Source organism: Scyliorhinus canicula, chromosome 10, assembly GCF_902713615.1.
Source record: "Scyliorhinus canicula chromosome 10, sScyCan1.1, whole genome shotgun sequence".
Lineage (NCBI taxonomy): Eukaryota > Metazoa > Chordata > Chondrichthyes > Carcharhiniformes > Scyliorhinidae > Scyliorhinus > Scyliorhinus canicula.
Genome location: NC_052155.1, coordinates 107,757,334 through 107,771,283, shown reverse-complemented (window position 1 = coordinate 107,771,283; position 13,950 = coordinate 107,757,334). Strand labels below are relative to the sequence as shown.

Here is a 13,950-nt window from a genome sequence, read left to right as displayed (position 1 = left end):
AATCGGCTTGTCCAACCTTTTTGCTTTGGGGGGCAGTACTTCCATTATTTTCTCCCTCGAAGGGGCAGATGAGCAAATTGCGGAAAGATAAGGCTTCGCACAACATTAAACAGAATTTTTTTTTTTAAGTTGATGTATTACACAAAGAGTAAAAATAATGTCATGGCAATAAATTGTTAAGTTTAAAAAGACACAAGACATACTGCACACACTCACTCAATTACACACATGCGTTCTCACTCACACATTCTCTTACTCCCACAAGACACACTCACTCTCTCTTTCACTCACTCAGTCCCTGTTGCTACCACAGTGTGTCTTTTTTTTTAATAAACAATTTTATTGAGGTAGTTTTTGGCTTTATAAACAGTTACAGACATCATCAGAAAGGAAGCAAAAAAGGCAAAAATGTGCAAACATCCACGTACTTTCAATACTTCCATCGTAACATATTGCCCGCCATATTTTCCCTACTACTCTACTCTACCCCCCACCCCCTCCCCCCACCCCCCTGCTGACGCTCACTCTCCCGCAAAGAAGTCAATAAATGGTTGCCACCTCCGGGTGAACCCCTGCACCGATCCCCTCAAGGCGAACTTAATTTTTTCCATCCCCAGGAAACTCGACATGTCCGCAAGCCACCACTCCGTCTTCGGGGGCTTTGAGTCCCTCCACGCCAATAATATTCGTCGCCGGGCTATCAGGGAAGCAAAGGCCAGCACATCGGCCTCTTTCTCCCCCTGGACCCCCGGGTCTTCCGAAACCCCAAAAATTGCCACCCCTGGACTCATCACCACCCTTGTTTTTAGCACCTGGGACATGACCCCCGCAAATCCCTCCCAGTACCCCCTCAGCTCAGGGCATGCCCAAAACATGTGAACATGGTTCGCTGGTCCTCCCGCGCACCTAGCGCATTTGTCCTCTATCCCGAAAAATTTGCTCATCCGAGCCACCGTCATATGGGCCCGGTGAACGACCTTAAATTGGATCAGCCCGAGCCTAGCACATGTCATGGTCGAGTTTACCCTACTCAGGGCCTCTGCCCACAGCCCATCCTCCATTTCCCCGCCTATCTCCTCCTCCCATTTAAGTTTCAGTTCCTCTGTCTGGGACCCTTCCTCCCTCATGAGCACCTTATATATACCCGAGACTCTGCCCTCCCCTTCTTCCCTCCCAGAGACTATTCTGTCGAGGATCCCCATTGGCGGGAGGCGCGGGAAAGATGGGACCTGTCTACGAACAAAGTCCCGCAACTGTAAGTATCTAAAATCATTTCCCCTTACCAACCCAAATTTCTCCTCCAAGCTCCTCAAACTCGCGAAGCTCCCTTCCAGGAACATATCACCCACCCTTCCCGCCCCTGCTCGCCGCCATACTCTGAACCCCCCATCCATACTGCCGGGGGCAAACCGATGGTTGTCGCAGATTGGCGCCCAGACAGACGCCCCCATCTCCCCCACATGCCTCCTCCACTGGCCCCATATCCGCAGGGTCGCCACCACTACCGGGCTGGTGGTGTACTTGGCCGGCGGCAGCGGTAGAGGAGCCGTGACCAGGGCTTCCAAACTGGAGCCCCTGCACGAAGCCGCCTCCACCCGCTCCCAAATAGACCCCGTACCCACCATCCACTTCCTTATCATAGCGATGTTGGCCACCCAGTAATAATTGACCAGACTCGGCAAAGCCAGCCCTCCCTCACTGCGGTTCCTCTCCAACATCGCCTTCTTCACCCGCGGAGACTTTCCCGCCCAGACAAAGCTCATGATGAGCCCATTAACTCTTTTGAAGAAGGACTGTGGGATAAAGATCGGGAGGCACTGAAAAATAAACAAAAATCGAGGGAGGATTGTCATCTTTACAGTCTGCACCCTCCCTGCCAGCGACAGCGGGAGTGCATCCCATCTCCGAAACTCTCCCTTCATTTGCTCCACCACCCTGGCCAAATTTAACTTATGCAGCCTGCCCCAGTCTCGTGCCACCTGGATTCCCAAATACCGGAAATTTTCCTCAACTAGCCTAAACGGTAGCCCTCTCAATCTGTTCTCCTGGCCCCTTGCCTGGACCACAAACATTTCACTCTTGACCGTATTTAATTTGTATCCTGAGAACTGGCCGAATTCCCTCAGCATTCCCAGTATAGTTCCCATCCCGGCCACTGGGTCCGACACGTACAGGAGCAGGTCGTCTGCATAAAGAGAAACCCTGTGTTCAACCCCGCCCCTCACCATCCCCTTCCAACCCTCTGCGGCTCTCAGCGCAATCGCCAGCGGCTCTATGGCCAGCGCAAACAGCAGCGGGGAGAGCGGGCAGCCCTGCCTGGTCCCTCGGTACAACCTAAAGTACTCAGACACTTCTCTGTTGGTCCTGACGCTGGCCCTCGGGGCCTGATATAATAATTTGATCCAATCCACCAATCCCTCCCAGAACCCAAACCGTCCGAGCACCTCCCATAGATAGTCCCACTCCACCCGGTCAAAGGCCTTCTCGGCGTCCATTGCCACCACTACCTCCACCTCTCTACCCGCCGGGGGCATCATTATCACATTGAGCAATCTCCTCAGATTGGCCGCCAGCTGCCTACCTTTCACGAACCCCGTTTGATCCTCCCCAATCACCTCCGGTACACAGTCCTCCATTCTACCCGCCAGTACTTTTGCCAGGAGCTTGGCGTCTACATTAATCAGGGAGATTGGCCTGTAGGACCCGCACACCTCCGGGTCTTTACCCCGCTTCAATATCAGAGATATGGTGGCTTGTGACATTGTTGGCGGCAGGGTCCCTCTGTCCCTTGCCTCATTGAAAACCCTCGCCAAGACCGGGCCCACCAGCTCCGAGAACTTCCTATAAAACTCTACTGGGTATCCATCCGGCCCCGGGGACTTCCCCGACTGCATGGTCTTTAGGCCCCCCAATACCTCCTCTACTCTAATCGGGGCCCCCAACTCTTCCACTCCCCCCCCCCCCCCAAACTGTTGGGAATGTTAACCCGTCCAGAAACCTTTTCATCCCCTCCGGTTCTTCCGGGGGCTCCGAAGTATACAGCTTACGATAGAAGTCCCGGCATACCCTATTCAATTCTGCCGGATCCTCCACTTTGCGCCCCCCCTCGTCCCTCACTCTACCTATTTCCCTGGCCGCCTCCCTCCTCCTGAGTTGCTGCGCTAACAGTCTGCTAGCCTTTTCCCCATACTCGTACACCACTCCCCTCGCCTTCCTAAGCTGTTCCACGGCCCTGCTCGTGGATAGTGCCCCCAGTTCCGCCTGTAGCCTCTATCTCTCCCTGAGTAAAATCTCCCCCGGGGACTCCGCGTGCTCTTCATCTATCCGACCCATTTCCCTGACCAATCTATCCATCTCTGCCCGGTCTGCCTTGGCTCTGTGGGCCCCAATTGAAATCAGCTCCCCCCGCACTACTGCCTTTAGCGCCTCCCACACGGTCGCCGCTGAGACCTCCCCAGTGTCATTCACCTGCAGGTAATTTTTTATACATTTCCGAAGCCTCTCGCAGATCCCCTCCTCCGACAGCAGTCCCACATCTAGCCTCCATTGCGGGCGTTGATAGCTTGCTCCCCCGAACTGCAGGTCCACCCAATGCGGGGCATGGTCTGAAATGGTAATTGCTGAGTATTCCGTGTTCTTTACCTCCCCCATACAGTCCCTGCTTAGTACAAAGAAATCTATCCTGGAATATACTTTATGGACGTGCGAGTAAAACGAGTAGCCCCTTCCTGTTGGCTGTCCCTCTCTCCAGGGGTCCACTGCCCCCATTTGCTCCATAAACCCTTTCAGTTCCCTTGCCATTGCTGAGAGTCTACCCGTTCTGGGACACGACCGATCCAAAGTCGGGTCAAGGACCATGTTAAAGTCCCCTCCCATTATTAGCCTGCGAGAATCCAAGTCCGGGATCTTCCCCAGCACTCTTTTAATGAAGTCCACGTCATCCCAGTTCGGGGCATATATATTCACCAGCACCACTCTTCTCCCCTCCAGTCTGCCCCGTACCATCAGGTATCTTCCCCCCCTGTCTGCGGATATGCCCTCTGCCTCAAATTGCACGCGCTTGTTGATCATGATTGCCACCCCTCTGGACTTCGAGTCCAAGTCCGAGTGGAAGACCTGGCTAATCCAGCCCTTCCTTAGCCTGGTCTGGTCTGACACTTTCAGATGTGTCTCCTGCAACATAATTACGTCCGCCCTCAGGGCCCGCAAGTGCGCGAACACCCGCGCCCTCTTAACCGGCCCATTCAGTCCCATGACGTTCCAGGTGATCAGCCTGGTCGGGGGGGCACATCCCCCCCCCCCCCCCCCCCCCCCCCCCCCACCCCGCCGGTCAGCCATAGCCTTTCTCGGGCCGGCCCCTGACCCGTGCGTCGCGCCATTCCTGGCCCGCCCTTTGGCTGCCTCCACCCTCGACCTCCTTTCCAGTGCCTATTTCAAGTCCCTCTCCCATCAGCAGAACAACCCCCCCCCTCTCCCCTAACCCCATCCCCCGATACCCCCACCCCTGCCATCTACTGGCTGTAACTTCCCCCCCATCTGACTTCCTTGACTAGCCAATCTGCTAGCCCGGTGACTCAACACTCCGGCGCCTTCCTGTCCCATTCCCCGTCCTCCTCCCCACCCACTGGGGCAAGCCGGCTCCAGTGTCTTCCGCGAGCTGCACAAAAAGCACAAACCAGCCCAAACAGGGTAAAAAAAAAAAAAAAGAAAAAAACCACAGAAAAAAGAGAAAAAGCACATAAATGTCCATGAACAAAGGAAAGAGTCTCAAATGTTCCGCTTGGCCCCCTTAGCCCAGCAAACCATTGAGCAGCAGTCCAGGCACATTCGGCGTTCCTTCCCACAGAAATCCTCGGGCCCTAACTCGCGTCCTTGGGGCCTCCTTTCGGGACCAGCCCCAGGTCCCTCACAAAATCCATCGCTTCTTCGGGTTCGGAGAAGTAGTGGTGTTGACCCTGGTGCGTGACCCATAGCCGAGCTGGGAACAGCAGACCAAACTTCACGTGCTTCTTGAACAGCACCTCCTTGACATTCTTAAAGGCTGCTCGCCGCCGAGCCACCTCCTGGCTTAGGTCCTGATAAATGCGCAGAACACTGTTGTTCCACGTGCTGCTCCTGGCGCTCTTTGCCCACTGCAGCACCCGCTCCTTGTCCACGAACCTGTGGAACCTAATCACCATCGGGCGGGGGGGTCCGCCCGGCAGCCCCTGCCTTGCCTGCACTCTGTGTGCCCCCTCCAGCTCCAGCGGTCGCGGAAAGGCTTCGGCCCCCATCAGCTGCTTCAGCAGGTCTGCTACAAACGCTGCAGCATCAGCTCCCTCCGCCCCCTCCGGGAGGCCGACCATCCTCAGATTGTTCCTGCGGACTCTATTCTCCAGCTCCTCCACTCTGTCCAGCAGTCTTCTCTGCCGCTCTTTCAGGCCGTCCACTTCTAGCGCTGCAACCGTTTGCGCATCCGCCTGCTCCTCCACCGCTTCTCCCAGCTCCTTAACTTTAACATCCTGGGCGTCCAGCCTCTGGTTCAGCTGATCCACCGCTTTCTGGATTGGGTCCAAGCTGTCCCGCTTCAGCGCCAGCTGGATTGCTGAGTCCGGGGTCCGTGTGTCCGCCATCTTAGGTCCCAGGTAATTTTCTTCAGGTTCTTGTCTCTGTCCCTTTTTCTCCTTCTTCTTCTGCCTTCTGGAATCCCGCTGTTCCATGTGCCGCAGCCTGCTCCTCAGCACCTTCACTGCCGCTTTCCTTCGCCCAGCTCCTTAAATTTTACCTCCTGGGCATCTGAAGTGGGTCCAATCTGTCCCTCCTCAGCAACTCCAATCTTTTTTTCTTTGTCCTGGAGGAAGGAAGGTCCGTGGGTCCGCCGTCTTACCCTTCAGGTCAGTTTCCTCCTTGCCTCCGTCTCTCTCTCTCTTTCTTCCTCACCTGCTGGCCTCCCACACTTCCATTTGCTGCAGCTCGCTCTCCTCTTCTTTTCCGGCAGCCTTTTTGCCGCCCCCGTGGTCCCGCTATCGCGGGGAATCAGCTGTTCAGCCCCGCCGGAGTGAGAGCCCACTGAATGTGCGGCTCACTCGAACATCGCCGCCACCGGAAGTCTCCACAGTGTGTCTTTAACCCATATGTGGTGGACAAATGACTACGAGTCGACTTTGTCAAATAGTATTTATTCATGTTCACACAATGTTGCAGTTAATCAATCACACCATCAACAGAAGTTATTCTGCAGAGTACTAAAAGTTCATACTAGACCTTAACTTAACTTTAGAGTGACTAGCAAGTACCAGACAGATATTGGTCTTTATCTGTGTGCTGAATCCTGTAGTCCTCAATGTCCGGTCCTTGGTCTGGTCTTCCTTCTGTTGGTAGCGTGATGGTCCTCCTCGTGGTGGCTGGTGAAGATCGCCATTGTTTCGTTGCTGCTGCAGAGAGAGATTCTGAGATGGTACAGCACTTTTTAACCTGCTTGGATTCCGTGCCCTCCTGGACGAACACGAGGTCATTACTAATCAATCGATTAGGGCTCGACCACCCTGATCAATCAAGTCCAATCAGGGGCTGCCACATCGATTTCCGGGTGGGCATTCAGTGGCCATGCCTGCAAGTGCTAGGGGTAGGTAAGCCCTTACAAAAAAGGAGTTTAGGTGCCATTGTGTCTGGTAAACAAGTGTGATTGACAAGATAGTTATGTTCCTGGGATGGCCTAGAGATGGCTTTTTTCCTGTGTATTGCTGGAGTCTAGGCTGCAGCTAGCTCATCAATGTTTATTTGAGCTGCAGCCTGCTTGGCCAATTCTCCCAGCATCCTATGCAGAACACCATCTTAGGTGGCTGTTCAGCCACATCCCTCACACTCTTTTCCTCAATCACTGACTCTCACTGTCAATCTCACAAGTCTTCTTCAGTGATCACTCGCTAACGAGTATGATTGTCCACCTAAGAAATTCCATGTTACTGGTCATGGGTTCTGTGTGTTCTTGCCTGAACGATGAGCCCATTCAAAGAGCCACATTTTCGACCGCACACTTGGCAGGTGTTTCTGGGTGGTGGGATCGGTCCTTGCACTCTAGATTGCTGGTATTCCTTTCTCGGGCTCCTTTTCTAGGCCTGCTCCTTGCCGCGGGTGTCCACCAAGAATTGTGCCTCTTCGATCAGGAGGTTCTTCCAAGCAAGCCTCTTCTGAGCAAGGGGCACCCAAACGTTGACATCGATGTTGCATTTCTTGAGGTAATCCTTCAGGCTGTATTCAAAGCACTTCCTTTGACCTCCACTTGGTCAGAAGTCTTCCTTGAGCTGGGCAAAGAAGATTTGCTTCGACAGTTGGGACTCTACGTCCTTAACACATGGCCGACCCAGTAGAGTTGGTTTTGGATGATCATAGAATCCCTGCTGTGCAGAAGGAGGCCATTCGGCCTATTAAGTCTGCACTGACCCTCTCTGTACCTAGGCCCACTCCCCCCAATCCCGGAACACTATCCAATCCTTTGGACACTAAGGGGCAGTTTAGCATGGCCAATCCACCTGGCCTCAATTCTGGTGCTCTTGGCCCTCCCAGCTGATGCGGAGAATCCATCTCAGACAGCGTTGATGGTACCTCTCTGGGATCTTGAGGTAGCATCTGTATATGGTCACGGTTTCTGAGCTGTAAAGAAAAGTTGGTAGGACAGCCGCTTTGTACACGAGGATCTTGGTGTCAGCACGAATGCTGCGGTCATCAAAGACTCTCGTCCTTAGGCTTCCAAAGGAGGCACTTGCGGATTGGACATGATATTGGATCTCTGCATCAATGTCAGCCTGAAAGGACTGTGGCTCGCCAGGTATAGGAAATGTTCCATGTTTGGTAGGGATTCTTCATTGATCTTGATGGAGGGAGAGACCGGATCCTGCCCTAGGGCGGGTTGGTAAAGGAATTGAGACCTCTCCGGGTTGAGGCTGAGACCGATTCTTCAGTATGCTTCCGCGAAGGTGCCAACCATGGTTTGGAGATTTTCTTCTGAGAGAATGGAGATGGCAATGTTATCCACACACTGAAGTTCCACGAATGATGTCAGTGTTGTTTTCTTCTTGGATTTCAACCGGTTGAGGTTGAAAGGTTTTTTGTCCATCCTGTAGACGATGCTCACTCCACTGGGAAGCTTACGCTTGAACAGGTGAAGGATGGTGGCGATGATGAAAAAGGTAGAGGCGATTGACACATCCCTGCTTAATTCCAGTCTTGACCTCAGAATGTTTGTCTTATTTCTGTCAGTGAGGACTATCACCGACATCTTGTCATGGAAGAGTCGAAGGATGTTGATGAGCCTCTTTGGACAGCTGACTTTTAACAGGGTCTTCCATAGAACTTCCTGATGACTGAATCATAAAATCATAGAATTTACAGTGCAGAAGGAGGCCGTTCAGCCCATCGAGTCTGCACCAGCCCTTAAGCCCACTCTATCCCCGTAATCGAGTAACCCCACCGTACCTTTTTGGACACTGAGGGCAATTTAGTATGGGCAATCGACCTAATCTGCACATCTCTGGACAGTGGGCGGAAGCTGGAACACCCGGAGGAAACCCACGTTGACATGGGGAAAACGTGCAAATTCTGCACAGACAGTGACCCAAGCCGAGAATCGAACCTAGTACGCTGGAGCTGTGAAGCAACTGTGCTACCATGCTGTCCAAATCAAAAGCCTTGGTCAGATCGATGAAGGCCATGTAGAGTGGCTGATGTTGTTCCTGGCATTTCTCTTGGAGTTTCCCAGCAGTGAAAATCATGTCCGCTGTTCCACGATTTGGTCAGAAGAATTTCTTCAGAGACTGGGAGAAGACTGTTAGCGAGAATTCAGGCGATGATCTTCCCAGCACTGGAGAGCAGGGAACTTCTTTGGTAGTTCTCACAGTCCGCATTGTCTCCTTTTTTTAAAAATGGTGGTGATGTACACACTCAAGCTAGTCATTGACTTCAGGAAGCAAAGTATCATACACACCTCTGTCTGCATAATGGTGCCGAGGTGGAGATGGTCGACAGCTTCAAATTCCTAGGTGTGCACATCACCGACAATCCTGGCCCACCCACATTGACTCTACGACCAAGAAAGCACAACAGCGCCTATACTTTCTCAGAAACTAAGGCAATTTGGCATGTCGATATTGACTCCTACCAATTTTTACAGATGCACCATAGAAAGTATCCTATCTGACTGCATCATAGCCTGGTATGGCAATTGCTCGGCCCAAGACTAGGAAACTACAGAGAGTCGTGAACACTTCACGATCATGCAAACTCTCCTCCCATCCATTGACTCTGTCTAAACCTTCTGCTGCTTCGGGAAAGCAGGTAGCATACTCAAAGACCCTCCCACCCGGGTTATTCTCTCTTCCAACCTCTTCCATCGGACAGGAGATACAAAAGTCTGAGAACACGCACTAACAGATTCAAAAACTGCTTCTTCCCCACTGTTACCAGACTCCTGAATGACCCTCTTATGGACTGAACCGATCTCTCCATGTATCTTCTCTACTGAGTAGCGCAATACTCCGTATGCTTCACCCAATGTCTATGTATTTAATTTGTGTATTTTTCGTATGTCCTATGTTTTTCATGTATGGAACGATCTGCCTGGGCTGTACGCAGAAGAATACGTTTCACTGTACCTCTGTACACGTGACAAATCTAAATCTAAAATCTCACACGTCAGCCAGCCTTTTCCCAACCTCCCCCCGTCCTTTCTATGACCTCAGACATGCAGCAGCTCACTCCCATGCCTTGCAACCAGTCTCTCCTCCTTAAAGTCCATGGCACTTGAAATGAAAAAATGAAATTCGCTTATTGTCACAAGTAGGCTTCAATGAAGTTACTGTGAAAAGCCCCTAGTCACCACATTCCGGCGCCTGTCTGGGAAGGCTGGTATGGGCACTTGATTCTTCCCCCAGGCCAACGGCACTCTCTTTCTCTGAGCCCATGGCATTTGCTTCATCCCCTGAACCCCAGCACATGCTCTTCCTGTCCCGGTCTGGTTTCCTGCCTGAGGCCCTTCCAGCCCAAGCATGAAATTCAATCTGGGTTTGGGCAGGTGGGTTCTCTGGGCTTCAGACCCGCCTTGAGGGGAGTATTAAACTTGCCCTATAAAAAGATTTTCCTGCCCTAGTGCAGAAATCATTTTTCTCCATTAAAGGGTGCATTACTGGAAACCAGGAATTGTGACTGGCAGCTCCGGGTAGACGAGACTTCCATCCCTGGGGTGTTGATTCAAAGGAAGGCCAACCACTGGCCTAGCCACTGCCTGATAATCTTTATTGTCACAAGTAGGCTTACATTAACTGCAATGAAGTTACTGTGAAAAGCCCCTAGTCGCTACATTCCAGCGCCTGTTCGGGTACACGGGGAGAATTCAGAATGTCCAAATTACCTAACAGCATATCTTTCAGGACTTGTGGGAGGAAACCTGTGCAGACTCTGGACAGACACAGTGACCCAAGCTGGGAATCGACCCTGGTCCTGTGATGGTTTGGCAGTCCTTCTCAAGATGAGGTAGCAGGGGTCTCCCACCAGCAGGGATTCCCTCGGCGCCTCAATAAGATACCACCCCTTGGCATCCTCCTCGCAGCTTGCTTTCCAACATAGCTTTAGATCGTCAGTAAAACTCAAATCAATTACACATACCTTTGTCTAAATCATTCATAGAGATTGTAAATATCTGACTCCAAAAACCGATTCTTGCAGCACCCTACTCGTGGCAGCCTGCCAACCTGGGAATGACCCATTTATTTCTTCACTCTCTTTTCAATCCTTTTTTTTTATAAATTTAGATTAGCCAATTATTTTTTCCAATTAAGGGGCAATTTAGCGTGGCCAATCCACCTACTCTGCACATTTTTGGGTTGTGGGGGCGAAACCCACGCAGACACGGGGAGAACGTGCAAACTCCACACGGACAGTGACCCAGAGCCGGGATCGAACCTGGGACCTCAGCGCCGTGAGGCGGTTGTGCTAACCACTAGGCCACCGTGCTGCCCTCTCTTTTCAATCCTTTAATCAATTCTCAATCGATACTATTATATAACCCAAGACCACGAACGCTTATCTTGTGCAATAACCTTTCAACTGGCATATTATCGAATGCTTTTTAAATCCAGTGATTTATTGATGCTGCTAGTTACATATCAAAAAATTTCAATAGTTTTATCAAACACTATTTCCTTTTACTAAAACCATGCTGATTCAGCTTAATCATTGCTTTCTCAGTACCCTGCTGCCAATAACATGAGAGTAGTTCTGGAAAAAAATATTTTCTCAATGGACTTTAGTATATGCAAAATAACTTATGATTGAGAACAATTCCATTTAGTTTCAAACCTTTTGTTTATCCAGAATTTAAACATTTAAGTAGAGAATTTGTCTTTTAAGCCATGGTTTCAACAAATTTTCCCCTCTCGGCAAAAACACAAGAATTAAGCCCTCAAGTCTGCTTTCCATTTGAAAAGATCATGTTTGATCTGACTGACCTCAACTCCACTTTCCTGTCTACCTCTCCATAACCCTTCCCTTCCTTCTTGATCATAAATCTATCTAACTCAGCATTGAATACATTCAATGACTTTGCCTCCACTGCTGTCTTAAATAGGAGACCCCTAATTTAAAACTATCCGGTAGTTCTAGACTCCCAGAGGGGGTAACATCCTCTCAATATCTATCCTGCCAAAGCCCCTTAAGAATATTGTGTTTCAATAAAATCACTTCTTCTAAACTCCCATGGGCATAGGCCCTGTCTGATCAACCTTTCCTAATAAGATAGCCCTTCAATACCAGCAGTTGGCAAGCCTTCCCTAAAAGAGGCAGCTGGATGTCTCATTGATCTCTACCTGGCAGGAAAGACCCCCAACACCTCAACAAATTGCACCCTCCATTTTACCTCTTGATTCTCAAGTATTCTGCGTCCTGTCTTCAACAGTGAAGACAGATAGAAAATATCTGTTTAACACTTCCACCATTTCCTTATTTCCCATTATTAATTCCCCAGCCACACCCTCTAAGTGACCACCGGTCACTTCAGATACTTCATTTCTTTAGAAATTCTTGCTATCTATTTTTATATTTCTAGCTAGATTTCTCCCTCTTTTCAGTCTTTGTTTGCGAGGTTCTAAAATCTATCCAAACATCTGACCATCATCAATCTTCACGGTACTGTATGCCTTTTCTTTCAATTAGATACGATTCTTAACTTCCTTAGTTAGCCACAGATGGTGCATCCTTCTCAGAGTATTTCTTTCTCAATGGAATATATCTGTGTTGAGAGTTAAGAAATAGCTTCTTAAATATCTGCCACTGCTTCTTTACTCTCCTACCGTTTAATCTATTTTTCAGTTTACTTGGCCAATTTTTTTTCAAAACCCTCATATATTTCTTTCTTTAAGTTTTAGACACTGGTCTTACATGTGCATTTCTCACTCTCAAACTGAATGTGATATTCTATCATGTTGTGATCACTTGCCTAGAGGCTGTTTTATTATGAAGTAATTAATTAACCCTGTCTCATTGCAAATTGAATGGATCAGCAGACTTGATGGGCTGAATGACTTACTTTTGCTCCATAGGTCCCATGGTCTAAATTGCCAGGTCTAAAATAGACTGTCCTCTGCTTGGCACTACAACATAACTGCTCTAAGAAATTATCCTAAATGCACTATGAAATCATCTTCCAGGCTATCTTTGCCAATCTGATTCATCTAATCTATATGAAGATTAAAATCACCTATGACTTTTTTAAAATGCAAATGAGGCGGAATTGAGAAGACATTTTCTCTAAAGCATTACTGAACAAATCTATTGATCCTCCACTCCGTTAAACATTTAATCGGGTGCACTGGCTAATGTTGATACACTGTCCTTCAAAATTAAACTGAGTTGTACCTTATTACTTGGTAAATGTTAAGGCATGCTTTGTTTCAAGTGCCGAGTCTCTTGTTTTGAGGAGTCTTAAGATGCACTTACTCATGATTGATAATTAACTGTTGAACAAGTTGCTATTGAAATTAATTAATGAGGAAGTTCAGAAATTTTGTTTAATTTTAGCCATTTTTATCCTGTTAAAAAAAATATTGAAAAGATCTTTGGGAATACACACATTATTGACATTTAGTTTTAAACAATAATAGCTATTTTGCAAAACAAAAGAAAGGTCACAATTCTTAGTTTAATCATCTCAATGAACTCCTGATAATGAGATTGCAATTTTTTGTGCCGATCAACACCATTTTCCAATCTGCTTTTGTGAGATAATCTGCTATTTTGTCTTTACTTCGAATCCATATTTAAGAAATCATACTGTTGTTACTTTTGCAGAATGAAAAGATCGGCCTTTCAGCAGGAGGTAATTGAAAACAGTGATGTACCACTCTGATGGATTATAATTTAATGCTGGATTCACATTGTTTATATCGATCTGTTGAGTGAATTGTGAGATTGATGAAAATGAGAAAGTACAGTGAAACTCAGTTACAAATTTGTTTTCAATACATGCAATAAAGGTATTGCTTTTTAAACTTAATGTTTATGTTTTTTCTTTTTGAATGAAATGAACTATTTCCTGTTCAGACTATGAAAACCAGCACTCAGAAGTGCATGTATATACAAATTGTTCTATTTTATACAACAATTGAGACTTTAAATGCTGAAAGTAATTAGAATCTAATTACTCACTTTAGGGGCTAAAATCCATCCGTTTCTTAAATTACCTGAAATTAAAGGGCTTCTACATAGAGATATCCCAAACTGAATTAGCCTTTATTGTAAGGGGATTGATGTATTGAAATAAAGAGATCTTGCTACAATTGTGTACAGAGTTCTGGTGAGACCACATCTGAAACACTGGGTGAAGTTTTGATCTCCTCATTTAAGGAAAAAGGATATACATGCATTGGAGGCAGTACAACGAAGATTCACTAAATTAGACCCCAGGAAGAGGGGTTATCCTAT

At 48.5% G+C, this 13,950-nt stretch overlaps 1 long non-coding RNA gene across 21 annotated transcripts in view; it reads left to right on the top strand.

Annotated features, from left to right (window-relative positions):
- Positions 1 to 13,522, top strand: part of LOC119972591 — a 57,896-nt gene extending 44,374 nt beyond the window's left edge. For all 21 annotated transcript variants that reach the window (XR_005462108.1, XR_005462107.1, XR_005462103.1 and 18 more), the window contains one exon: positions 13,318 to 13,522. This is a non-coding gene — a long non-coding RNA (uncharacterized LOC119972591). The remainder of the gene's footprint in view (positions 1 to 13,317) is intronic.
- The last annotated feature ends 428 nt before the right edge of the window (positions 13,523 to 13,950 follow it).